General features: G+C 36.6%; 1 pseudogene; it reads left to right on the top strand.

Annotated features, from left to right (window-relative positions):
• The window catches only part of LOC142170148 (serpin-ZX-like), a 97,375-nt pseudogene extending 81,292 nt beyond the window's left edge, over positions 1–16,083 (top strand).
• Positions 16,084–25,122: the final 9,039 nt, after the last annotated feature.

Below are 25,122 nucleotides of genomic sequence, written 5' to 3'. Positions count from 1 at the left end.
GGCACAAGAATAATCTCAAGGACCTGCTCAACATGCAATCACTGCTCAAGAGTGCGGGCGGCGGGAGTCTGTGCTCCTCCCCCAGCCTGGGACGTAGCTGCAGCAAGGGGAAGCAACCCTGCCTGAGCCAAAGTGGTGTACATGCTCATGAACTGTGCCAAAGTCTCCTAAAGGGCTGGAGTAGTAGTAGCAGTAGGCGTGTTAGGTGCCTGGACTCCCGCTAGATCCGCTGGTGGTACCTCAGCGACAGCTCGCATAGGTGCTTTGGCTGCTTCACATACGCATTCCCGACCTCTACCCCGGCCCCGGCCTCTAACGGCTGTAGTAGGGGGCGCGAATGCTTTATCATCTCAGGTAGCACGTATCCTCACCATCTGTGAGAGAATAGAAAACATGAGTTTAGAATTATGATGTCAAAATATCGCATGACAAGGAAATCAAATGAAATAGAAAATTTCCTAACAGTTACATAACCTCTCGTAGATTAGTACAGACGTCTCCGTACTGATTAGCGAGACTCTAATAAATCGGCTTGTGATCCATGACTCCTATGAACCTAGAGCTCTGATACCAACTTGTCACGATCCCGGTTCGCCCTTCCGTGAACCATTGTGACGGCACCTAGTCTCTACGACTAGGTAAGCCTAAATTGCGGAAGATAACAAAACTTGCGAAAGTAAAATAACTTAAAATAGAAATAAAGCAATAATAGTGTTTAAATGTGCCGCTCGGCATACACCATTTATAAATCTCAAAAACCAATATCTAATCCAAGACCCGGAAACCCACGAATCACAAGCTAAGATAAATACTACATAGCTCTAACTCCGGAATGTCTAATAAGAATAGAAAAATACAGAAGGACTAAATACTAAAGGCAGGAATAGAAAGGGACTCCTTGGTCTGCGAACGTGGCAGATGTACCTCGGAGTCTCTAAAGCAGTTGCCTCCCTCAAGGATGGTAGGCCTGAGTAGTGGCAGTTAGATCTGCATATGAATAACATGCACAGAAGGGGCATGAGTACACCACAACAGTACTCAGTAAGTGTCAAGCCTAACCTCGGTCGAGTAGTGATGAGGAAGGTCAGGGCCCTACTAAGATTAAATAAATAATAAGATGACCGGATAAGATAAGTAGTAAAATTGAGAATCTATAGTAAAAATCTATACAGGATGATAAGAGTACAATAACGGAAACAGAGATAAAGGCAAACCACAAGGAGAAAACACTCATAGCAGGGATGATAACCGGGGGATCTCTTGGTATCCCGAGGATCTCTTGGTATCCTCCTTGTAAACAAGGGATCTCTTGGTATCCCGAGGATCTTTTGGTATCCTCAATATATGCTAGGGATCTCTTGGTATCCTCAATACACGTGCCAGGGATCTCTTGGTATCCCGCACCTCAGTCCAAATCATAAATACGCACAGGGGATCTCCCGGGATTCCGTCCCGTAGTCCCAAATTAAAAACACACAGCAGCAACCACACGAATATTCAATTAAATGTTAATTTCGTACTAAGGCAAACAGTTAATTCTAGCCTAACATGCTTCACATAATGCAATTAAGGCAGTTTAAGCAAATAGGCAATTAAGTCAACTAAACATGCTTTTCTAAACTAACAACAAGCTAAATTCGCAAGTAGAATAAAACAGAAAAAAGGAACTCAATTGAAGTACTTAAAGTAAAACCAGATTTTCAACAATTAGCTCAAGTACGCACTCGTCACCTCACATACAAGGCATTTAAATTATCAAATATATCATATCCTAAGGGGAAGGTCCCCCACACAAGGTTAGACAAGCCACTTACCTCGGACCGGCTCAAAATCAACCTGAGACCACGTTCTTGCCACGAGTACTTGACTCCAAATAGCTCAAATCTATCCAATTTAATTGCATAATGTAAATAACACTTCAAGTAACTGATTCTACAATTAAACTATAAGCTAATACGCAAAATGACCAAAACGCCCCTCAGGATCACGTCTCGAAATCGGGTGAAATTTATATTTTCAGAAACCTCGTACTCTCACGAGTGTGTACATAACAAGAACACTAAATTCGGAGTCCAAATGACCCCTCAAATCCTCATTTAAAGGTCTCTTAAACTCAAGCCCTAATTAACCATTTTCCCCAAAATTTTCATCACTAATTAGGTCTTTAATCACATAAAAACGAGTTATGAAGATGTTACCTTCAAGCGATTCCCCTCGAATCCTTCTTCTATCCCCTTCAAAGAGCTCCAAAAACGATTAGAAATGGTGGAAATAAACCCCCAAGTCGCGGAACCCCTTTTAAAATAATGCCCAGCAGTTTCCGCATTTGCGGTCCCGCTTCTGCGGAACAAATGTCGCATCTACGACTTTCACTTAAAGAGCCAGCTTCCGCATCTGCGACTCCCAATCCGCAGATGCGGTACCGCTTCTATGGTAATTCCACCGCTTCTGCGGTTCCTAAAGAAAATACCAAAATCTGCTTCTGCGGCGCCGCACTTGCGGTCCCCAAACCGCAGATGCGAAAATACCAGAAGCAGCAAAAAATATAGCAGCTGCAATATTTCCTCAAACTTCTCGTTAACTATCCGAAATCACCCTGAGGCCCTCGGGACCTCAACCAAAAGCACAAATATCATCTAATACCTTATTCAAGCTTGTCTCAATCCTTAAAACACCTAAAACAACATCAAAACCTCGAATTAACCATGGATTTAAGCCTAAGAACTCCAAAATCCTCAAAATACGCTTTCGATCAAAAAGTCTATCAACCTCGTCTGAATGACCTGAAATTTTGCACACACATCACATTCAACACTATGGAGCTACTCCAACTTCCGGAATTCCATTCCGACCCTTGGATCAAAATCTCACTATCGGACTGGAAACTTCAAAAATTCAACTTTCGGCATTTCAAGCCTAAATTAGCTACGGACCTCCAAAACACAATCTGAACACGCTCCTAACCCCGAAATCACCCAACGAAGCTAACATAACCATCGGTTTTCCATTCCGAGGTCGTCTTCACACTGTTCCGACTACGGTCAATTTTCCAACATTTAAGCTCTCATTTAGGGACTAAGTGTCCCAAAACTCTCCGAAACTCAAAACCGAACATCCCGGCAAATCAAAATAATAGAAATAAACTTAGGGAAAGCAGTTAATAGGGGATCGGGGCTTTAATTCTTAAGATGACCGGCCGGGTCATCACATGTACTTTATTATTTTTTCTACAAACATTAATATTGTCTAATTTGAAATAAAGTTATAAAATCCATTATTAAAAATTTTGGGGACCTAAATCAAGGCTTTACTAGTCTCCTACTAAAGCCACTTATCCGCCCATGACATTCTCAATAAAATTTATAGAGTCTCACTTAAAATAAGGCAACAATGACAAGAGCATTAAACACAACGAGTTTGTCATTCAGTTACCAAATGTGAATGAAGCTGGTTGAACAGTACGTTTATAGTAGGGCAGTAGTCTGTAAATAATTGTTGATTGTCAATGAGGGGCGGCTCAACAAAACTGGTGGCCTAAATCAAAATATATTAAAAAGACCCTGAAACGTCTTTATAAAATTTGTATAATATTGAGACACAAAAAAAACCTACATGATTTTGATACAGTGGTGAGAGCACAATTCATGATGTATAAGTTAGGCGCGCGTCATATGGAATTGAATTCTTTCCTTAAGTGAAAATGGTAAAGGGTGAGCCCATTATTCATTATGTTTTGAACCTTGCGACATTTGCCTCGGGGAATTCTTAGTTAAAAATGATGAGACACAAAAGAACTTGCTTTCTGATATGTGATTCAATCAAATGTGACCAAAAGAAATAGTTAATTTAGAGAATCGGAGTTGAAATTAGAAAGTAAAATCGTAAGAACCATGAAAAAAGATTATACATAAAGAAAAATAAAATTGATGAGAAGATAAATATATTATTTAATTTAGTGAGAAATTTTTTTTCCAATTAACTCACTCAATCTTTACGTCTACCAAATATTAAAAATTATTAAAATTTAAAATCTTTTATTAATAATTATATGAATATAAATTATGAAGTATATATTATATAATAATATAGTAATACTTTCTATTTTTGGGGCCTTAATTATTTTGGGCCGAAGGCAAGGGTTCACTTGCCTTACCCTAGAGCCGCCCTTGAGTCACACGCTCACAGCTGTAAAATTAGTTTCCAAAAGTGGAATAAGAATGTGTCTTTATATGTTCCTAAACCCACCTTGAACTCCTCAAACTTAAGATACGCTATTTCTTATTCGTGTTTGTTCATTCGCATTCTAAAAAGTGTTTTGTGCCATTTTTCTTCAGTCTTCAACAAAGAAGGGAATCCATAAGAAAGAATCCATGGAGAAGAATGGTCAATTTCGTCCCTGTGATACTGAATTGATAATGCAATTGCTGAAGTTTTTGGCTGGAAAATGCTTGCCAACTGAAGGATTAATTTACTTTGCAGATGTTTACCGCAAAGAGCCATGGCAATTAATTGGAGACACCAAGAAAACCCATTATTTCCTCACTCAATTGAAGAAGAAGAAGCCCACTGATGCCAGATTCAACAGAACTACCTCTAATGGGACTTGGACACAGCAGAATAAAGGCAAGGAGATTCTTGATGAGGACGAGAGTCTCATTATTGGGTATAAAAGAAGCTTGAGTTACAAGAACAAGAAAGACTCTTCTTTGAATGGCCGTTGGTTGATGATGGAGTATTTTTTGGCTGACTCTCTTCTTCAGCAGTTGAAATCTAACGAAGCAAAAGAATTTGTAATCTGTGCAATTAAGAAGAACCCCAGATCAGAAATCCGAGGAAACAGTATTGCTACTGTTGTAGAATATAAGAGGTTCATTGACCGTGTCTTGCAAGAACCCTCACAACAGAGTACTATGATTTTCTCTAAGAACAATCCTATGATGTTGGAGAGTACCTCGTCTGATGCTTTTTCTGTGGAACAATTAGAACCAAAGGATGGAATGTTGGTTCAAACTGATTCTGATGGATTCTTTGGAATGCTGAACATGGAAAATCAAGAATGCTCTTATCAGGAAGGTGATGAGGTGGAAGTTGATTGGGATTCTCTATTGGATTTTGGGGGTCATGGTTTAGTGCAAAGTGACTTGCTTTACTAATTCTGGAAAATTGAAGCTTGGTAAATATTTGGAAAGGGTATGTTTTATTCTCGAGTTTCTTTGAAATCCAAGATAACTTTTTTTAGATTAGGGTACTTTTAGTTGGGATATCTCTGAAATCTTAGGGATATTTAGATATGTTGGTGTTAAAATAACAACCGACACATTTTTTCATCATCGATTTTGTGCAATGTAGATGATGTTTTCATTTTCTCAAGGTCTCACTGACTCTTAGAGTTCAATTCTTATTGTTTATAATGAAAAGTTCAATTATGAAAGATGCTCTTTTTTATTTTGCTTTTGCTCATTTGTTGATGTCCAGTTTCTTTGATCTGTACGACATTTTTCTCTTGATATTCTGTTTGTGTTTTCCTGTTTATAGAATTTTGTTGTTTCACTATTTTTGCGTTGTTGGTATAGGATCACTCTTCTTATAATCTGTAATATCAAGCTGCTAAAAGTAAGACAACAGCAGCAAATAAGAGAAGTCAAATTAATTTAGTACCTGAACAAAAAGTTCCATTTGTAGCAACGAGTGGAGGAGGCTTGAAGATGACTCTTAAGTAAGGAAAACAGAATGCATTGACTGCTGATGTTGAGCTATACAATTTTTGGCATCTGAAAGTAATATTGTTCACTCTCCATTAACAACATCGATTTCGACAGTTGTCATTTTTGCATGTCTTGTTGGCTAAATGGCTAACTTATGGAATGTTCTCTTGTAAACTTCATTTGTGCACTCTATTTTACCTTAAGTTGCTTCGCTGTCACTGTATTTGCTCTTTCAGCATCTTTTACTCTTCCCTAATACTCTTCTTACCAACAATTTTATAAAGTCATATTCTCTCCGGAGTAGCTTCTATTCGATGGACTCTCTAAATCTTTCTCCAACTTCTAGCATTAAACTTAAAGACAGATTCAGAAAAGCGACATGGAACATTCAAATTCAGAAACAGGATGAGGAAATCTTAGCAGTTTAAAGTGGAGGAGAAAATAGATACAGTATGTGATCTGGGTGAAGTGGAATGAAAGAGTTAAAAAATAGGTATCTGTATGTTGGTCAAGGAACACCTACAAATTTTTTCATCATCGGTTTATGCAATGTAGATGATGTTGTCATTTTCTCAAGGTCTCTCTAACTCTTAGAGTTCTTGTTGTTTATAATGAAAAGCTTCATTATGAAAGTTGTACTCTGCTTTTGCCCAGTTGTTCATGTTCTGTTTTGGCCTTTTCTTGTTTTAAATAGTTTTGTTCACTTTTTTTATTGTTGTTTATAGGACTAGTCTGCAAATGATCTTTCTATCAAACTGCTAAAAGCTTAGGTTTCCAAGAAATCACAGTTTATTACGTTACAAGATTTATCTAAAACTTAAACTATAGTTTGCATTATTTCATGTTAATATTGTTCTTCACTCATATAGAACCAACTGCAGTTTACTTTGATTATTTGGAGAGTTATTGCCAAGGCACTATTGCCTTCACTTCAGGTAATTTCTTTTTGTTGTATTAATTTCAGTACATTGAGATCTTTTCATCAGCTGTCTTTTCTATAGGGTTATGCTATTCTTTCAACCAAAGATTCACACAGCAAAGACAGAACTAACACATTCTCTTTTAGTTGTCTTTCTACAGCATTGCTTGCACCTGAAGTATATGCCATAGTGTCTTTACAGACATCCACTTTGTTCACCAAGCAAGGTGTTACAAGCTTCTTTGCAATGTTTCATTGCCATCTCTATAGTGCTCCCTATTCCTATATATGACTGTATTTTGGCTCCTCGCTGTGACTAGGAAACCTTCGGGCATCACAATGCTTCAAAGAATTCGAACGAGAATTTTCGTGTCTATAGTTGTCATTATAACTGCAGCCATAGTTGAGAGTATCGTATACAAACTGCTCTAGAGAATGGGCTTTTCAACAATCCGATGGTAACTGTTCCCATGAGCATCTGGTGGTTAGTACCTCAGTATATACTCTATGGCATATCTGATGTATTCACCTTGATTTGTCTGCAGGAGTTCTTCTATGATCAGGTGCCCGAGGAGCTGAAAAGTGTAGGTATTGCTCTGTATCTCAGCTTAATTGGTGTAGGTAACTTCTTGAGCAGTTTCCTCATCTCTTTTATTGTGAAAGCCACTGCCAAATACGGTCATGATAGTTGGTTTTCAGATAACTTGAACCGAGCATATCTTGATTACTTTTATTTGCTTCTTTTTTGAGTGTTTTATCATTCACTTTATTCTTGTACTTTGCAAGGTCTTATATCTACAAAATTGGAGGTGCAATATGAAAGATGTACTGTGGGATAACTTTGTTCGTGGAGAATTAAGATGAAAATGTTGTACTGGCTTGGTCGTGTTTCTTGTAGTCGGCATAGTGATTGTTTAGTGCAGTGCACTGCATCGAGGAGTTACACTAGGAGGTTACAAGCCTTGTTTCTTTAGAGGAGCGATAGAATCCAATTTTTCTTTTTTCTTTCAAAACCGAGAATACCCTGTGTGTTAGCTGGCCTAACTCTAATGTGCTTACAGGTCCGGAACTCTGAGGGCTATGGGCTCGTCTCTCTACCTTGCTCCCACTTACATACCAAGTTTCAATCATTTACCGGGTTTTAACTCGTGACATATGTCTGACCTTCATTTTAAGTTCTGCGTCCTTACCGCTGAATCAAATCCCTGGAGGCAGGGTTAGTTCCAACTTTTGATTGCGTTTATCTATTTCTCTTTTTTTTGGGGGGGTGGGGTTGATTTGGTGGTTAGGCAAGTAAGCAAAAAGGTGGGAATTAAGGGAAGAAATCTCATCTGCCTGACTTTGATGGGCAGGTTATCAAGAACATATACTAGTGGAATAGTCAAAGGTCTGCACATATTCAGTGTAGGTGGTGTCTTTTTCTCAAGGTCCCTGTGACTCTTAGAGTTCATTCTTATTGTTTATAATGAAGAGTTCAATTATGAAAGATGCCCTACTTTGCTTTTGCCCATTTGTTGATGTCCTGTTTCTTTTATCTGTTTGACATTTTCTCTTGATGTTCTGTTTTGGCCTTTTCTTGTTTAAAGAATATTCTTGTTCACTATGTTTTCTTGTTGTGTATAAGATCAGCCGGCTTATGATCTGTCATATCAAACTGCTAAAACTTTAGTTTCCTAGGAAATCACACACTATTATATTACAAGATTTATCTAAAACTGAAACTATAGCTTTGCTTTGTTTCAGTGTTAGTATGCTACTATTGCGCTTCACTCCCATTGAAATAACTGCAACTTACTTGCAAGATTGGAGTGTTGTTGCAGATGCACCATTCTCTTCACTCAAGTTAATTTGCTTTTTTTACTCCTTCCTTTGCAGCATTAATTTCTATAACATTTTTTAAAGAAAAAAAACCAAGTCATCAAGCCTGGTACTTATGTATTTGGTTTATAGTGAATGATCATAAAGGTAGATAGCAGCGAAAACAAGTAGTTTCCCTAGTTCTAATCTGGGTGATAAAACTCTTTAAAGGAGACAAGGCACCAGGTCCAGATAGATTCAATCTTCATTTTTTTCAGAAATGCTGGAATACAGTCAAGAGAGATGTCTGGGAAACGGTGAAACTATTTTTCCAAGAAGGAAACTTTGCTAAAAGTTTCAATGCCACTTTTATAGCTTTAATTCCAAAAAAAAAAAAAAAAGGATGCAGTGGAAATTAAAGATTACAGGCCAATTAGTCTTTTGGGGAGTGTCTATAAAATTATTGCTAAATTGATGGCAGAAAGACTTAAATTGGTGATAGGAAGGCTAATCTCCGATAATCAAAATGCATTTATTAGGGGGAGGCAAATAGTTGATGCTTCTATGGTTGCAAATGAATGTGTGGAATACTTGGTGAGAAATAAAAGGCAAGGGGTACTTTGTAAATTGGACCTTCAGAAGGCATACGATCATGTCAATTGGGCTTGTTTAATATGTATCATGAGACAGATGAATTTTGGTGAAAAATGGTTGAAATGGATTGAATATTGTATATCCACTATAAGATTTTCAGTGCTCATCAATGGAAGTCCTCAAGTTTTCTTTAGTTCTTCCAAAGGGCTAAGGCAGGGGGGCCCTCTATCCCCGTATCTATTTGTTTTGATCATGGAAATACTTAGCAGAATGCTAAAAAAAGCTGAGCAATTAGGGTGAATCAGGGGGTTGCAGGTTGGAAGAAGAGGAGGGGTAAAATGTAACATTTCTCATATATTGTATGCAGATGACACACTGATTATTTGTGAAGCAAATAGAGAACAATTCTTCTATCTGAGAGGGATTCTATTGATTTTTGAAGCAGTGACAGGATTGAGGGTGAATCTGTCAAAAAGTAGCTTGTTTAGTATTAATGCAGACAATTGTATAGAAGATTTAGCGGAGGTGTTGGGATGTAAGGTGGAGCAATTGTCTACAACTTATTTGGGGCTACCGTTGGGTGCTAAGAAGAATAATCAAAGAATATGGCAAGGGGTACTGGATAGATGTAACAGTAAGGTGACTCCATGGAAAAAGCAATATCTATCTTTTGGGGGTAGACTTACTTTAGGAAGCAGTGTATTGGATGGAATTCCAACATACTTAATGTCTATGTTTCAATTGCCTGCGTATGTTGAGAAGAAATTAAATGTCCTAAGAAGTAATTTCCTATGGGAAGGCATGGCAGATAAAAAGAAGTTTCATTTGGTCAAATGGCAGAGGGTAATGATTGATAAGAAAGGGGGAGGCTTGGGGGTTAGAAATCTGAGAATACATAATAAGAGTTTATTATTTAAATGGTTGTGGAGGTATAATGATGGTAAGGAAAAAAACTTGGAAGAATTTGAAAAATGCAAAGTATGTGAAGAAGGATATATGGTGCCCTCCTATTGCCCAAAGTGCTTCAAGAGGTAGTATTTGGAGTAACATAAGCAGATTGTGGACTGAGTTTCAGCAGCACACAAAATTGAAACTGGGAAATGGTGCCAAAATAAAATTTTGGTCTGAAGTTTGGCTGGGGGAGGTAAGCTTGAAAAACAGATTCCCAACTCTATTCAATATTTCTTTTAATAGAGATGGTAGTGTTTCTGATTTCTACTCCTCTAATGGGTGGCAATTAAGATTCAGAAGAGACTTTAATGATTGGGAGATGGAGGAGGTGGGGCAATTTTTACATCTACTGGGTACAGCAATGGTAGAAGAGGATAAAGAGGATTCTATGATCTGGACAGCGAACAATGAATTGAAGTTCTCTGTTAAAAGCTGCTATAACCTTCTTCAGAAACAATCTGAACACTTTGAGTCAAATTGGCCTTGGAAAATACTATGGAAGACCAAAGCACCTGTTAAGGTAGCCTGTTTTGGGTGGATTGTCTATAGGAAAGCATGCTTAACCCAAGACAATTTGCAAAGGGGAGGTTTTTCTTTAAGCAACAGATGTTATCTATGTGAAGAGGATTTGGAATCAGTCAATCATCTTTTTATTCATTGTAAGTTTGCTAAGCAATGCTGGGAGCTTGTCCTAAATACGTGTGGTGTAGCTTGGGTTATGCCGTCAGATGTTAAGAGCTTGTTGGAGAGCTGGAACGGGCAGAGGATTGGAAGGATACAAAAGCAGATCTGGAGAACAATCCCTTTATGCGTCTTCTGGACTATTTGGACAGAGAAGAATAATGCTTGTTTCGAGAATAAAAGGAACCACATCTCTAGAGTCAGGAACCTTTGTATGCAAAATCCGCTTTTTTGGTGTAAAAGGAGTATTCTAGAGAGTATTGATCAGTATATGTAATTTTTAGACTCACTTGGAAATATGTAACTAGAGATTGTTATAGGGTCTGTCTTGTTTGGTTGTAATTTGAGTACCTTCTTGGTACCTTTATTAATAAACTTTTATCTTATCAAAAAAAAAAAATGATACCTAATTATGAGTACACATTTTACCAACAACAACATGTACCTGACGATAAGGTTGTGCTGCAAAGGATGACCAGCTATTTTTGGTTGTCCACCAAATGTTGGAGCCAGAGACAGCTAATATTAATGTTAACCTGTATTTGTAGACATTCTTCAGAAAGCTGTATAAATTTTTTTAAGTAGATGACTGAGAATTTATGCAGTAGTATTAGTTTGACTGATTGTGCCTTTAGTCAGAAGTCAATAAACCCAACTATACCAAGGTATGAGGGCAAAGCGTTATAGAGAAAATCGCAATACCAATGAACAGTTTTGAACAATCCTTTGGGAAATTATTTTTAGCTCAAAATGGAAAAAAATTCCAATTATTAATATCTGCAGCACTTCTATTCTCTTTTATCCAAAGTATTTTGCTGCTTCTGTTGTTGCTTCCTATAGTGTTTCTGTGTTAAATTAGGTTCTTCATTTTCTCTTGATGTTCTGTTTTGGCCTTTTCTTGTTTAAAGAATATTCTTGTTCACTATCTTGTGTTGTTGTGTATAGGATCAGTCTGCTTATGATCTGTCATACCAAACTGCTATAACTTTAGTTTCCAAGGAAATCACAGTTTATTCCATTACAAGATTTATCTAAAACTTAAACTGCACTACTTCATGTTAGTATGCTATTATTGCGCTTCACTCCCATAGAAAAAACTGCAATGTTCTTTCATGATCAGAGTGTTGTTGCATGCACCATTCCCTTCACTCCAGGGAAAACAAGCTCTTGTAATTACAAGTAGTTTCCTTAGTTCTTATCTGGGTGATGTTCATAACATTACTATCTTATAAATTTCTCGCATGAGGTGGTAGCTCCACAGCAGCATGAGAGGTGATGTCCTCTTTTTTCCACCAAAGTAAACAAGCTTGTTGTGATGTATTTCCTCTCTTGTTGGAACCACAAGCTGTTGTGAAATAGTGCCATACCTCAAAAGCTGCTGGAGCGTGAAGGCATAAATGTTGTATTGTCTCCCTTTGAGGCGTCGTGCAGCACCAACATCTCGAAGACTCCTCTTTGCTGCAAAATGTCATCTAGAGTTAGCTCCTATTCCATATCCTCCATAGCAAAAAAGCTCATCTTATATGTGTAATTTTCCTCTTTACATCTCCTAACCAGATCCCATGCTGGTGAGTTGAGAACCATAGCAGATTCCATTAGCATCCAAATACCTGGGTTAATTGGATATCCAGGTACCTAATTATGAGTACATGTCTTACCACACTTCATCACCCTACCATTTGCAGCAAAGCCTCTGTGTCCCACCTACCATTTGCTACAGAGTCAGCCACTTTTTGATTGATCGTTGTTTGTTATGCCCCTTCTTCACCCTTCTAATTGTGTTCCTATCTAGTCCATAATGTAGCATGAGAGGTTTGAAATCATTATACTAAATTTTTTTAATACTGGCTTTATCGTCTAAAATGTTTCACCTACATATAAATACTTTTATTTCTTTCAATTCTTTTTTTAAAATTTTGTTTTGTTTGTTCTGGGAAACGAAAGAAGTAGGGAATTGCCAAAGGTATTTGAACTTTCCTCTTGAATGATAAAATGCTACAAAACTCAGGAATTTAGCTGCACCACAGTTCTTTTATGGAACTCAACTTGATTGACCCTATGTTGTGTTGCGTAGACTCTCCGAAAATGTGGGAGGATACGTGTCGGATCCTCCAAAAGTAGTGCATTTTTGAAGGATCCGACACGGGGCTACCCTTTTTTTTAGTAAGAAAAGAAACTATATACAATTATTAGTTTCTATTGTAGCATAGTGGCTCTTGCTCTCATGTCTCGTTAACAGAGTGAAGAAATTATCGGACAGAGTGAAGAAATTATTGGCCTCCCCCTCCCCTGAAAAACAAAAACCTTCACTGTTGGAACTCTATGATTTGCCTCTCTTTAAGTATAAATTATTCTATATGCGTCTTAAGTGATTTTGCCTCTCAAAGAAAATGTTTCACTGCACATGGATATTGTCCCTGTTTCTCTGGTGCTGCTACTTTTTGTAAATGATAAGACATCTACGTAATTACTGACCTCACTGGTTTGATACAATTGTAGACTAACTCTTTCGTGCCTAACCGTTACTCTTGCTTTTTGTAGTATCGAGCTTAGGGGAGCCATTACTAGACACTGTTATCTTGTGTCTATCGCAACTTCTTTTGAGAATGGATGATCCAAGAATTTCTTGTCTTCTATCAAACTTTGCAGTGGTTACCAACAAGAAGATGTGATTCAACTTGCAAGTCTCCTTTATGAAAGTATGTATTGATTGAAATCTAAAGCCAGGCTTGTGCTAATGTAATTGTTCATTAGTGTTTGTTAAAAAATTCTCATATCATGTGAGAGAGAATGAAAAATTACATGTGCTGAAATGTTTTCTTTTCCCCGTTTCTGCACAAACATGCTTCCAATAACGTTTCTAACTAAAGATTTGACATTATTCTTTTCTTTTATAGGTATGTTGTGCCAATGAAAATGAAGAATGGTGACCGCGACAGCAAAGGGGTTTACTTTTCGCTAGTATTACTCAAGCTGAAGGAATAATAGAATCAGTCAAGGTACTTATAATTTATAACTTCATCATATGTCATTTAGATGCGTGTTAGATACCTTATCCTTCTAGGTTGATTCAAGTAATGCATAGGTTGCGAGAGACCAAAAATCTTTCAGATTTATCTGGATCAAACTCATAGAATAATTCTTGAAAAGGTACTTTTTTATATTGTTTATACCTGCTAAAGCAAGATGTTAGTACTATTCTTGGGATGCGGACTTCTCTTTTATGCATTATTATCACCTTTTGGATCTCTTTTTAATGACTATAAGGGGTTTCCACTCGGTGCTACTGCTAGGACATAGAGCTAGAGATGGTTTGTTTTATTGGGAAGAGGAGTAATAATGTCCTAAACGTAGACATATCCACAAGAAAGAGCCATCAAAAGCATCGCTGCTTGCTCTTCTTCCCTTAACTTGCTTCCCCAAATAATTATGTTCTCTCAGTTGGGTGAGTACGTAGACTTGCTTTAAGAATGCAAGTCATTGATATTTCGGATGATCACAACTTTTTTCTTTGTTGACCACCCTGATATAGCCTTTCCTTAGACTGGTTCACTTTCTGGCCAAAGGGTTCTGTTTTTGAGTCACCATAGTCCATAAAAAATAGAAACGTAGCATAGCTTTTGATCTGATTGTATGTTTTCATCTTATTGTATTTTTATGATGTTATGTTACCACCAATGCAGCATTTTTGGCAAGTGCACCTGGTGTGTGAACTATAGTTAAGTAAATAACGCGCACATGTTGTTTTGCAGGCCTTTGTTGTATTGAATATCAGTTCTAGATCAAGGAAAATTCTTGTGATGCAATTGAAAGTGGTGGCCAAAGTCAGTTTGATCCATTTGAAGTTAATGATAAAGACTTTTGGACAATACATTTGATTTTGTAAAGTTCATATTTAGTGCACAATTTGAAGCAATTTGCTTTATTAGTTTAGTTGATGTAGTACATGATTTTCAAAGTTTATTGCATGTATGTGTTTGAAACAATCTCTCTTGTTTATTAATTAATGAAGTGCTTCAGATCTTTATACTTAAGTAATATCCTCAAATATACGATAGGGTGTATACAAAAAAAATATAATTTTTTTGAAGCATAGTATCAAAGACCGGGCTGCCCCTTGGGGTGCGGTCCTTCTCCCGACCCTGCATGAACACGTGTACACCGGACTGCCCTTTTTAGTAATAAAGACCACGCTTCAGAAGTGTAGCTTTAGGAGGCACGCTTGAAAAGCATGGCCTATGAGGTAATAAAGGCCTTGCTTCAGCAGTCTAGCTTTAGGACATGAGAAGGGTAGTGAGGCAGCAGCTGTTACTGAGGAGTCAGATGATGAGTTGGGATGTTCATTGTATGATTTAACACCACCACCTCGTCCAACGTTTGTAGCAGATCACCCTTTCTTGTTCATGATAAGGGAAAGAGGTTTCAAGATTGGTGCTTTTCGTTGGTGCTGTACTCAATCCTTTGAGTGAATCAAATGATTCAAACAAATTTAAAGAGGTTCCAGGGTAAAGGTTCTTTGTTTTAGTAATTTCGAGGATTTACGTTTTCACTTAAAATCATGCTCGTGCCTACTATCTCTTCATCTTGTTTTTCATTTGGCGTGCTTAATAAATTCAACATTTTTTTTATCCACTCTCTCTGTCCCTTTTCTCTCTCTATCGATATATTTTTTTGGTTAAAAAAGGATCACCATGGTGGACAGAGACACTTGGTACCTGTTGTTGGTGATGGAAAGGTACATGAATTAGTCGAATCGGAGCTGCACGCAAGCTAGCCCGGACACCACAATTATTTTTTTTTTAAAGAAGATCAGCTTGGGAACTTAGAAAATTAGACTTCCGGCATGGTGGACAGGTTACTTGGTAATACTTGTTGTTGGTGATCGAGAGGTGACAGATATCCTGTATAATTAGTTGAGTTGTACGCAAGTTAACACGGACATCATGATCATCCAAAAAAAAAAAAGATCAGCATTAGAACTTAGAAAATTAGACTTCCAGCAGTTTTTTTTTGGGTGATGGTTAAATACATAAGTACCCACCTGACCAATGATCCAAATCCCTTTTACACACTTTCTGTGGACGATAATAATATTACACACGCAACCTTTCTAAAGTGTATCTAGTACATACCATTTTTGACTCGCGTGTTTACACACAAAAGAAGCGAGTGAAATTTAATTTTTTGCTATTATATTATTTATTAAAGTGCCACGTGTTCAAATTTTATTTAATTGGGTCACAACCCCTTCTTCTCCATCTTCATCCTCTGAACTCACTCCCCCAATTTGTGGTGTAGATAAAGGACGTGGCATTGAAAGCATCAAGAGCATATAAGCAATGTACTCCATGTTCAACTCTGCCGCCGACGACTCTATGGAATAACGGAAGCCAAAATGATACATTGGACTCGACATCGTCGGATAAATTCTGGTAGTCACACAAGAGAACAGGTAGTTCGAGTTCTAGCTCAACAACAGGGAGGAAGGAACTGGATGCGAGGGAAAAGGGATATCGAGCGAGGAAATTACACTAGTGTCGGCGTTTCGAGTGACCGGCGAGGTGAACCGATGATGTTCTTTGAAGAAAGCGAACCTAAAGAGTTGGTGGGTCAGGTTGAGCTGGCCGTGTTGACTTCATTGAAGAAACCTAACTAGTAACGCAATTCCGTCAACTTTTGATTGAATTTCCTCCTCGATTTGGTTTTGCATCTGTAATTTTAAATCAAATGGGTAATGATTTCAAAAAGTTGTCTTATAGCTTAATGACCATATTTGATGGGAAGGAATATTTTGGCAGAATGTTCTTGGTTGTCTCCATTTTAAAACTTGCTCTATAATGGTGTTGCAAGTATGAGTTGAAGAAGATGAGGGCATATTTGTAATTTTATATTTTATATTTTTATTTTTAAGTTTATAAACAAAAGTCAAACACGTGAAATACACGAATGAACTTTTTACGGGACCTGGTCAAAAGAGATGTGTACTAGATACAGTTTAAAAAGGTTGTGTGTGTAATAGTATTATCGTCCATAGAAAGTGTGTAAAGAGGATTTGGGCAATAGGTCAGGTGACTAACTTATGTATTTTACCTTTGGGTGATCTTTTCTCCGGGCCAACCTGTTTTGTTGGCATTAATAACAAGAAACCTTGAGCTTAGAAGATTTGAGGTGGAACAAGTTAGCGCAGATAATGATGTAATTGGCGTTAGTGTTTGGTAGGTTGAACGTAGTCCGGCAACAAGTCAATGGTTAAGTCTTTATTGAGCTTAAATGGACAAATATTAATATAAATTGAATATATTTTGTGTAGATTGTGAATTATTGAAAGTGTTAGGTCGAAAAATAAGAACTATTGAAGACATTAGGACATAGGAGTGATTGATGCAAAGATTGAGATAAGTTGAGCAATGGATCGGAACATGAGCAAAAGTTTTAGAATAAGGTAGAATCATAAATACAATCCCCAGTGGGGGAATACAAGGAGGATACATAAAATATGGGTAACTAAATGATGTAATGGGGTGTAGTTCGTTAAATTTGTGAAGATACACAAAAAGAGGAATAAAATAACACATTTTAAATTAAAGGTTAAATGTGATTAGTCACATATCACAAAGCCTAAAATCATAATTTTGTCAATATTTAAGCACTAAAAGCACATTTTCCCTGATTGATAATTGTACTAGTGTAATTGCCATTAAATATAGTTTAACAATACTAAAATAATTTTAATAAAAAAATTAATTTTTACAACTGAGTCATCTTTTATTATTCTATCATAATTTCATGATTATTTAAATATTATATAAAGTTGCTTTGATAGAAAGAATACATGAGATACATTTTAGGTTAAATATGAGAAAAACATAAAAATAAAACTATAATGAGAAAAATGCTAATGCTGTAATTTTGGAGATATAGATCTGATATATGCCACCCGCTTTTTTATTCTTCCTCTCAGGGAGTTCCTCTTAGAATTTTCTTAATATAAATTATTGACACTTATATTTCATAAGATTGATTTTTTTTCTCTATTTTTTTATTAAGAAAATGGTAAAAAGACGGGAAACAAAAAATAGAAATGAAAAAAGAAAAATATTTTAAATGTACTCTTTCATATGGGATAGAATCTTTCTACCAATAATTTCTCTTTTAAAGAGCTCGAATTCATCTATCCTACCACAGTCTTTGTCTCCCTTTTTCACAATTGAATAAATATTTCACTCTTTCATTGTCCAGATAATAGCCTCACTTATGCGAATTTTTTTTTGGTACTAAAGGTAAATATTACATATAACTAAACATGCGTACAGAGTGGTTGGTGCTTATATTGCACCATATTATAAACCAAGTTACTTGTAGTAGCACTAGGCGTAGAGCCAATTAAGTTAGTAGTAGTAGCAGATCTTATATTATAAATATCAGTAGTAGATCTATCTCTATTTAAGCCGCCAGTATAGCTTGGACTAAGACTATAAGGGTTCCTTGCACTGTAGGTGGTTGATCTTGAACAACATCTAAATTTTGTGGTATTGAGCGGATCCTTTGCAGTCCTAGCTTGTCATCTTCCAAAATTTGTTCAGTAAAAAGTGGTGGCCGGTGCAAGACTTCTATTTCATAAGTTCCTTCCAAAAGACTTCCCAAACTTGCTAATTTATCTGCTAATCTAGTTTGTTCCCTGTACGCATGTGTAAGTTGCGGATCATGGAGCATCCCTAGGAGGTGCCTGCAGTCATGTGATAGATTAGCAAATGTTAAATTATTAGTACATAGTATTGCAATTACCTCTTTGGCATCAATTTCCACTTGAATTGGTATAATATTATGAAGCTTAGCTAAAGTAAGTCCCTGTAACAATGCATATAGCTCAGTTGTAATAATAGATTGTGATGGAATATTGCCTGAAAACTCTAGAATCCAGTCTCCATTATGATTTCGAACTACTCCGCCAATACCATTTTTATGATGAGATGATGAATGTGCTCCATCCGTGTTTATTTTGTAAATGTTAGGGTTTGGAGGTATCCATTTTAAAGGAGTTCTTTCGTGCCATTGTATTTTATGATTAGAAGCAGTGAGATAGCAAAATTCAGTGGCATGCTGAGTAGTGAAGTGGACACTAACAGATTTATGCAAGTGCTCATAAATATTTTTATTTCTAGTTGTCCAAATATTTCAAAGGCGTAAAGGTGCATAAATGTGGATTGATGTTATGAGGAAATTTTTTCTGTTTGTAGTTCATCAATTGAGTAAGCCATTCATGTGGCATATTCAAGCTAGTAAGTGTGTTGACATATCCTCCCATTCCTAGTTCATTCCAATATGTTATAGCATTTTCACACTTTATGAAAATATGAGTTGATGATTCCTCATCCTTGTGACAATAATGGCATTCTGCATTTGAGATAATGTTGAGATAATGAAGAAATTGAAAAGTGGGCAGTCTATTATGATTAAGAAGCCAAATGAAATATCTAATTTTTGGATGTATTAGTAGTTTCCAGATCCAATGAAATGTTTGTATTATACTGTAATTATTGTTGGAACTATCTTCTAGGGCTTTATACATAGAATGTACTGTAAATTTACCATTGGGAGTTAGTGCCCAGTAGATGCTATCACTCTTTTTACTATACTTAGAAATGCATTGATTTCTTGTAAGGTTTTGGATGTCCTGGGGGATTTCAAATGGTAAAAGGTCTCATTTCCAACCATCATCATAAATAGCGTCAATGTTCATTAGTTGATGTTGGTAAGGTAATGTTCCACTAATTATCGAACAAAGAGTTAATCCATTTTTAATCAAGTAGTCGTGCCAGAAATTAATATTTCCACCAGTTTCAATTTTCCATTGTAGTCCAATCTGGCAACTTGTCCAACCTCGTAATATACTACGCCAAGTTGTTGAGTAATACGAAGATGGTGTCCGATGAATGAATTTATTAATTAATAGATTAGCCCAGAGTTGTTGAGGAGAATGGAATACTCTCCATATAAGACTGGCTAGTAAAGCATTATTCTTTTGTCGTAAATTTTGGATTCCTAGAGTACCCCCTATTTCTCGTGGTGTAGTAATTTGCTTCCATTTTATAAGGTGCATTTTCTTTTTGGTGGCAGTTGTTCCCCACAAAAAAGTTACGTTGATATTGATCCATTTTAGTAACTATGTTCGAAGGGATTTGAATATATTGCATGACATGATTTGGAAGATTATTCTTCTAAAAAAACTCTACAACTAATGATAAGAATCTGGCTATGGCATTCTTTCAACTCAAAGAAGGTATTAATTTTGGTAAATATTTGAATTTTCCAATATTTCAGGCAAGACAAAAAAGAGTGACTTTCAGTTCTTACTTGATAATTTTAAATCTAGACTGGCGGGATGGAAAACTAATTTCTTAACAATGATTGGAAGAGTTACACTAATTAAATCTACATTAGTGTACACTTATGCGAATTTGTTGTTATACTTTATAAAATTTCTCCTTAATGTACCTTTTAATATTCCAAATTAGTGTAACCCCCTTTCACTCAATTAGTCTTTATCTAATATCTTATTATTATTTATTCCTCTTATTCATGTTAAAACTTAGAAATGTTTTAAATTCAATATGTAAGGTGGAACGTGATTAATTATCTAATCAGAAAACAAATAGAAAGATAAGGGGTAAAAAAAAATAAGAGAAGAGATAAATATATTTCTTGACATATGAGAGATGCCACCGTTCACTTTCAGCATGCCACTTAGCAATATTATTCTAATACTATCATTGGGTATTTGAAATGAAAGGAAAAGGTAATTAATTTGTGTCTGGGTGAACAACAACATAAGGAATTGTAAGTCCCATTACTTTACTCTGCAAGAATTTATATGTTCACGCAATCATGATATTCAAGTTGTTAACAATACAAAATATTGTGTATGCCGAATGCCACATGATTATACAAAAGAAGCATTATTTTATAATGGACTGAGAAATGAATATCTAAAGTAAATTAAGGATCTATTGGCCGTTATGACTTTGCTTAGTGACTTTAATAGAGATTTTTAGGCTTTTTAACATAAATACAAAGAATGAAGGGAAAAAGCAAAAAATGAAGAAAAAGATAAATAGGTTTCTTGGCCAAAAAAATGTGTCACCTCACTTTTCAAATGTTCTCTTTTATATATAGAGAGATAGATAGATATGATTTTAACATCACTTATCACTTAATAAGTAACACCTCAGTTCACTTTTAGTCGTCCCCTTTCGACTTTTCACGCCCATTAAATAATAATAATTATAGTATATATTTTATCTTAACTCCTTATAATGATAACATTTCAAAGAGTATTGGGAAATAAATTTAGGAAATGAGTAATTAATATTAAGGGTAAAATAAGAAGAAAAAATTGTCTTTCTCTTAATTTGCTAAAATTGGATAAGTAAAAGTAAAAATGTATTTTTTTAGTGTAGTGGACGAGTAAACTTGTAAAAGTTATAAGTTAATATATTTGGTAAAAAAATTGAGGTAATTTTGTTCTCTCCAAAAAAATGAAAAGGCAATAAAGGAAAAGAAAAGTGATAGAGAACAAACGATTATACGGGTTTTACGTCAACAGATCAGTCCAAAAATCTCGAGGACAACTACTACGATTTTAGGTTTAACAGAATTTGCATATGTATCGAAATTAACAAAACAAGCACGGACTAGGGTTTTTATTACTTGGTATATTTTCAAGGTTTTAATTATTTTATATATTTTCAAGGTTTTAATTATTTTATATATTTTCAAGGTTCTCACTATAGGTAATTAAATGATGTAATGGGGGGAGTAGTTTGTTAAATTTGTAAGGATACACAAATAGAGAAATAAAAAAAATGTTTTAAATAATTAAAGGTTAATGTGATAATTAGCCACAATTTGTCAATATCTAAGGACTAAAAGCACATTTTCCCTGATTGATATATGTATTTTAACATCAATTACTATCGAATTCCACTATGAGACCCCAATAGAACCGCACCATATGTGCCTATAACCAACAAATCATAATGCCCTGCAACATGGAAAGGTAACTCATAGATCTCCCCAGAACACTAATAAGCTCAATAACAATCGAATCAACACATCCCTCAATAATAGCAACTCGGAGTCAACAAGGCCGACTCGATGCAGAACGCACATCCATATTGACCTACCAATGAACCCTTTATCAAGGAGTTCCTGAAGTTGCTCTTTCAGCTTCTTTAACCCCGCCAGTGCCATATGATACGGCGCCCGACCACCAAATCAATATCGAAATCAACAATCATGTCCGGTGACATGCCCAGCAGTAGGAAACACATCCGAAATAATCCCTCACCGCTGGAACTGAATCAATGGTAGGAGTCTCTGCACCGATATCCCTCACGAAGATCAAATAAGAAGACAATCCTTCCTAACCATCCGCTGGGTCTTCAAAAATGAAAAATCACCCTACTGGGAACATAATCCGTCGAACCTCGCCACTCAATCCGTGGTAGTCCCGGCATAGCCAATGTCGTCGTGTTAGCGCAACAGTCCAGAATAACACGACGCGGAGACAACCAGTCTATATCCAATATCACATCAAAATCTAACATACTAAGCAACAAAGGATCCACCCGGATCTCCGAACCCCCGATAGTCGCCACACAAGATCGATATACGCGGTCCACAACCACAACATAACCTGTTTATGAGAACTCCCAATCCCCAAATCCATAAAGCATATGAATCACTATATCTGATCCCAACTCCACCGCTCGAATATATAACATACCTCTAATACTCAATCATTCCATAAGGGATACTTTTATAACTCTTCTGTGCCACCAAACAACTTGAATATCAACAGTCTATCCAACAAGAGAGTGCCGCAATACCAATGAAATACTTTTAATTCAAACACACTTCCCTTCCTAAAATGTATACCCTCATCAAGCCGCACAATTTGTAATATCATTTGCCTAATCATCTGAAACTGCCCCGTGCTACCTAAGAATTTATGACCTTCCTTTCAAATCTGAACCGTGACCTTACACATGCAAATCTCAATCCTACACAACATACCGCATATACCATACTATCCTAGGGTAACCATAAGAACTTCATATCCCTTCCGAGCCACAAGCAACTACGTAGTCCACTAGCCAAGAACTTTACATTTGATCAAATCTAGAAGAAAATTGCTATACATCACATGCTCCTCAAGCCATTAGAAATTATACATCTCTAACTGTGGTAGAAACCATCAAGAATTCCCCGAATCCCATTTTCACAAAACCAAACCGTCAGAATTGAATCCTACTAACTCAACCAAGCCACGCAAGCCATCGAAAACCCAACAGCATTGCCACGATACACCTGTAGAAACTCATTACCTCATAAGTACCCAAAGAACTAATCATATCCCTTACTATGTCGATCCGGCCTACTACCAAGATGTCCTATTTATCCAAGTTACTCCTAAATTTCTTTCAAATTGATATTTTCCCTTGCCATAATACCGCAATCCTCAACTCAGACTCACCATACGAGACTCAAGCATGAAACTACACCGTCTAAAGCTCTTAAAGCCGTTGAATACTCTCTTAAATATTCCTAAAAGTACCATATTCAAAATACTTACCTTAAAGAGACTTCCTGTAAATCTAATGCCATTACCTTCACCTTCCTGATACTGGTGTGTAGAATCCATAATGATATAGAAATGCCTCAAGTCTTAATACTCTCCAATGTAAACCTCAGTTTCTGGTCAAATGCAACCCCTGAAGATCTCCAATTATTACATATAAGTCTCGAATCCATTAAAATCATTCTTGGGAGTTATCCACTCTACTTAGGTTTCAATTACACTGATCAAATAAACCGAACGACATGTGCCCCATCAGCAACACCTAAAGAAGTAACCCATCCTTCTAAGCAATCGAGTGATATCTTACTCCATACCCATTACATCCCTTACAATAACAACTAATTCGTCCAACATTTCTGATATGACTACAAAGCATAAATTTTCCTTTACTCAAGTCATCCTCGATCTCAACCTCTGCAAGCCACAACTGATTCGCTAATATACCTCAAACTGAACCAATACAACACATAACTGTGCAATCAACTAATCAATAGCAAACTCCCCCCACTTGGCTCAAAGCCATAGGTCAAAACACACAAAACTCACAACGCCCATACTTTATTACTGCCATAATACCATAGTGAGATTCAACTAAATCCTTCATAAGTTCATGCAACACAAACAATCTAGTGTTTCAAATTATCTGCAATTCTTGCATTCACCCTCGTAACAGTCAAGACAACTCCCATACACTATCCAAACTCAAACTGCAACACATATATTTCACTGGTAAAAAAGGACTTTCAACAAATAACATAGGGTTCATACCACTTCAGAACACTCCGCAGGAGATAACCCACCTGCTCTGCCTCAAACTAACTTCTCTTTATACCCTTCCACCGCCATAAACATCACGCAATCACCAAATCTTCCTGAGTCTGAACTTATATCATAACATGAAATCTACTCCATTACCCAACTATACCATATGAAAAGATCCTTCATTATACCCTAACTCGGGCTATACATCAAATCACGATAGAAATCAAGCACCAAATAATTACTTCTACCCTCCAGCAGACCCCTCTCGTCACATTCAAATCATATAAATACATCTCGCAGTCACATCATACTCGTCACATATCCCTCTAGTCATCACTTCCACTAATAGGGACACTACCGAACACATAAATCTAGAAGCACGTGCCTGTACAATCAACGCCTCAGCGCTCAAGCTATAGGCAAAAAACGCGGCCTCAAGTCCTCCAGGCTGGCCCAACATCAATACATAGAAATCATATCTCGCCATTCGATCAGGGAATCACGAGTCGTCGATGCACAACTGATACCGAGCGCTCATGCGCGCATACAAATATGTGGAAGGAATTCAAAGAGTTACATTTCAAGTTGAATCAATGTCACATGATAAGAATTCAAGAATGTAGGATTTCCTAAAGGTTCTGCAGCGTCTCGAAGATAAGTACAAACGTCTCTGTACCGATCCGCAAGACTTTACTAAACCTGCTAATGACTCGTGAGACCTATGTAACTTAGGTTCTGATACCAACTTGTCATGACCCAAAACCCGACCCGTCGTGATAGCGCCTATCATGAAACTAGGCCAGCCTCAACTCAACAATCAACACGATAATAATAAGTTTGAAAACATTTACGGAAGCTTTTAACAGTTAATGAACTAATTGAAACATAAGAAATTTACTGAAATAGATACAATCCAGCTCAACACCGGGGTGTCACTGAGTACATGAGTGTCTAAGGAAAAATACATAGTATCATATAATGTCTAATGGAACAACTGAAATACAACTGAAAAGTAAGGTGGAGAGCCAAGGCCTGCGAACGCCGTGCAGGTACCTCCATAATCTCCTAAGTCA

The sequence above is a fragment of the Nicotiana tabacum genome, chromosome 16 (genome assembly GCF_000715075.1).
Source record: "Nicotiana tabacum cultivar K326 chromosome 16, ASM71507v2, whole genome shotgun sequence".
NCBI classification, from domain to species: domain Eukaryota; kingdom Viridiplantae; phylum Streptophyta; class Magnoliopsida; order Solanales; family Solanaceae; genus Nicotiana; species Nicotiana tabacum.
Note: the sequence above shows the minus strand (reverse complement) of the source record. Positions and strands in the feature narration are given on the sequence as shown.